Raw genomic sequence first — 3,876 nt, 5'->3', positions numbered from 1 at the left:
TACATTCGGTATTTTTCATGTTATACATTTTTTTGTATTTTTCACTGTCACATGGAAAATGGCGATTTGCCTCTATCCGCTGAGATAATTGGATTACTTCCCCAATTATCTCCAGGATAGAGAGGAGGGTCCTTTTGGCTAAAGGGGAGTGCTTATGCCTGAGCCACTGTGATTGGCTATTGTATTCTTATTGTCCCAGTTTTCCACCAGGTCCCCTTTGGGAGTGTCCACCTGGTGGAAAGCCTGCATAAATACCGGGCAGGTAGTCCACATTAAATCAGATCTCTGCTTAACCCTCAATATGAAGCTTGGTCTCGTACTTGGGGGTATTGAACTCGTATGGTTTACTCGTTCGGCTGTTTGATACGTGAAGGATTTCGTATGGTTCCAGTTCGTTGGCTGCTTCTTCCTTTGGAAGGTGAAGCCTCTTAGCGGTATTAACCCTTACTATACCTGGATGCACCGTAACAAAGTGTATAAACAATTTTTATAATGCAGGGAATTAAAGTACTATATATATATATATATATATATATATATATATATATATATATATAATAAAAAAATAGGTTCTTGCTCAATCACCATGATGTTTCATAGTCAGATTTCTTATCTTTCATAAAAATAGTGTCAGTTTTTCTAAGTATGGTAAACAAAAAAGAATTAAAAAACTGATTTTCTTTAACTCCCAGTACATTTCCACTAGCAGGTCAAACCAAGTATCTGCTACAATTTCAATAGCACAGCCTTCTAGTATAAGTGGTAGAGGCTAGGAGTGAAATAAAGAGTAGCAGATACTTGGCACAGCTTTCCAGTGACAGAGGTGTGGGGGGGGGCGGGAGGGGGGGGAATAACCGTGAGATTATGTGCTTCATGTGTTTACAATACATGTGATATACACAGAATCTGTAATTTGTTCCGCTTTATTGACTAAATCTAATTTAGAAAAGCAAATTCAAGTAATAAAGGGGTTAATGCACACAAAATACTTGATTTCTTCGCAATCACCATGACACCTGATGGTCGTATTTCTTTTCTATTATGTAAATATTGTCTATTTTGTCTAAGTATAGCAAAAAATAATTTATTGTGACCGATTTCCTTTAACTCCCAGTATGTTTCTTTTAGGTGTATTTGTCAGAAGAGGTGACAAGAACAAAAATACATGAAGCAAAGCTATGAAAAAATCTTTTAATAACCAAAGCAAGGAGTCCAACTCTAATAAATCAAGCATTTTCTCAGATACCTATATGTTCTCAAAGGAGACAGTAAACCTAAACCCCAAACCTTTCTCATGTTCTGAATGTGGAAAAGGTTTTGTCACCACTGCAGAGTTTGTCAGTCATCAGAGAACTCACACAGGAGAGAAACCATTCTCATGTTCTGTATGTGGAAACGGTTTTCGTCAACATGCAAATCTTGTTAGACATCAGAGAACTCACACAGGAGAAAAGCCTTTCTTATGTGGTAAATGTGGGAAATGTTTTGCCAGTAAAGGAGAGCTTGCTTGTCATCAGAGAACTCACACAGGAGAGAAGCCGTACTCATGTTCTGAATGTGAAAAATGTTTTAGTCAACACGCAAAACTTGTTAGACATCAGAGAACTCACACAGGAGATAAACCATTCTCATGTTCTGAATGTGGAAAATGCTTCATCACCAAAGCAGAGATTGTCCGTCATGAGAGACTTCACACAGGAGAGAAACCATTCTCATGTTCTGAATGTGGAAAATGCTTCATCACCAAAGCAGAACTTCTCCGTCATCAGAGAACTCACACAGGAGAGAAACCATTCTCATGTTCTGAATGTGGGAAATGTTTTAGGCAACATTCAAAACTCGTCAGTCATCACATAACTCACACCGGAGCGAAGCCATTCTCATGTTCTGAATGTGACAAATGTTTTGTCACAAATGCAGATCTTGTCCGTCATCAGAGAACTCACACAGGAGAGAAACCGTACTCATGTTCTGAATGTGGAAAACGTTTTGGGCGACATTCAGAACTTGTCAGTCATCAGAGAACTCACACAGGAGAGATACTGTTCTCATGTTCTGAATGTGGAAAATGTTTTGGGCAGCATTCAGAGCTTGTCCGTCATCAGAGAATTCACACAGGAGAGAAACCGTTCTCATGTTCTGAATGTGGAAAATGTTTTGGGCGATATTCAGAACTTGTCCGTCATCAGAGAATTCACACAGGAGAGAAACCGTTCTTATGTTCTGAATGTGGAACATATTTTGTCACCAAAGCGCAGCTTGTCCGTCATCAGAGAACTCACACAGGAGAGAAACCATTCTCATGTTCTGAATGTGGAACATGTTTTGTCACCAAAGCACAGCTTGTCCGTCATCATCGTACTCATACAGGAGAGAAACCATTCTCATGTTCTGAATGTGGAACATGCTTTTTCACCAAAGCGCAGCTTGTCCGTCATCATAGAACACACACTGGAGAGAAACCGTTCTCATGTTCTGAATGTGGAAATTGTTTTGGGCAACATTCAAGTGTTGTTAGACATCAGAGAAGTCACACAGAAGAGAAGCCTCTCTAATGTAGTAAATGTGGGGAATGTTTTGCCAGTAAATCAGAGCTTGTCAGTCATCAGAGAACTCACACAGGTGACGTGATTTTATAATGCATCTATGGATTAACATAAGAATAAAATGTCTTGTATTGTAAAAAGAATTCTCACGCTCACACAATAAATAGTAACTTTGATACTAGCAGTCAATGTACATATGATGCATTGGTATTATGGCATCTCCATGCCCATAGGTGCCTAACCTGCACCGCTAACTCTGCTCCACTTGGTTGCGGACTCACCGGCAACCCAGGATACATTGTGGTTGTGTGTTCTGGCTGTTCCAAAGTAAACTAACTAGCCTGTTCCACTGGTAATACACTTCAATGAATGTGGTTTCTTAGCATGACTTACATTTGCATGATTCCAACCAAGACCTCAGCAAAGAGACAAGACACATGCTTCTTACTGGTAACTTGTAGGATCACTATTTCTGAGTTCCAGCTTTTATAAAAAAAAAAAAGCACAGCACACACATGAAATGTATTTACGAATGATTCATACCAATAAGAATATGAACTGGGATAGAAGACCAGAGTTCTGACTGAGGAATGTAAATTCCTTTATTCTTATCCCAGGACAAAATAACCTTGGACATTCCAAGAGAGGCTAGTTTCCCCAACCCCCGTGTTAATACAAACTTCAAGCAAAAGTTATATTTTCTTCTAATTTTCTAGTTTTTTTGTTTTTTATTTCTTCTTAGGGCATACAATGCAGCTGCGACTATAATGAATATTCCAATTTTGTCAAATATTCCAATCAGCCACTCATAATTTGGAGTTAAATTTCAGCCTTCTGAAAAATATAATGATCTTTAAAATATCTGATGCCATTCTGGGGTCAAGAAGGAATTTTTTTTTTCTAGCTTGTTGCAAAATTGTGCAGCAAACTGTTTTGTTTTTTTTTGCCTTTTTGGGTTAAAAGCAAACAACAAATGTGAGGAAGGCTGAACTTGATGGACGCAAGGCTCTTTTCAGCTATGTAACTATGTAACTATGATTTGTCGTAGGATTTTATCTTTGTAAAATGATTATTATTATTATTGTATTAGTTGTGAATAATTTCAGACTTTTCATACACAGGACCTGGGAGGCCCTACCTAGACATAGACATCTAGTATTAATTATAGGACATATGTCCATTGTATATCAATGTTCAACACATATGGTTCTTGTTCAGATAGATTGATGAAGGCCCGCTTTTATTATAACCTTTGACCCAGCATTGCAAGCCAGACTCCCATATTTATTAAGAAGGGCCTCTTTCTGAATCTCTTCATTTAAACATATAT

General features: G+C 38.1%; 1 pseudogene; it reads left to right on the top strand.

The window, feature by feature from the left end:
* The first annotated feature begins 1,161 nt into the window (after positions 1 to 1,161).
* On the top strand, positions 1,162 to 2,767 carry LOC134601702 (oocyte zinc finger protein XlCOF7.1-like; annotated as a pseudogene).
* Positions 2,768 to 3,876: the final 1,109 nt, after the last annotated feature.

The sequence above is a fragment of the Pelobates fuscus genome, chromosome 1 (genome assembly GCF_036172605.1).
Source record: "Pelobates fuscus isolate aPelFus1 chromosome 1, aPelFus1.pri, whole genome shotgun sequence".
NCBI lineage: Eukaryota > Metazoa > Chordata > Amphibia > Anura > Pelobatidae > Pelobates > Pelobates fuscus.
The sequence above is the reverse complement of the archived record's forward strand: the minus strand, read 5'-3'. Positions and strand labels throughout refer to the sequence as shown.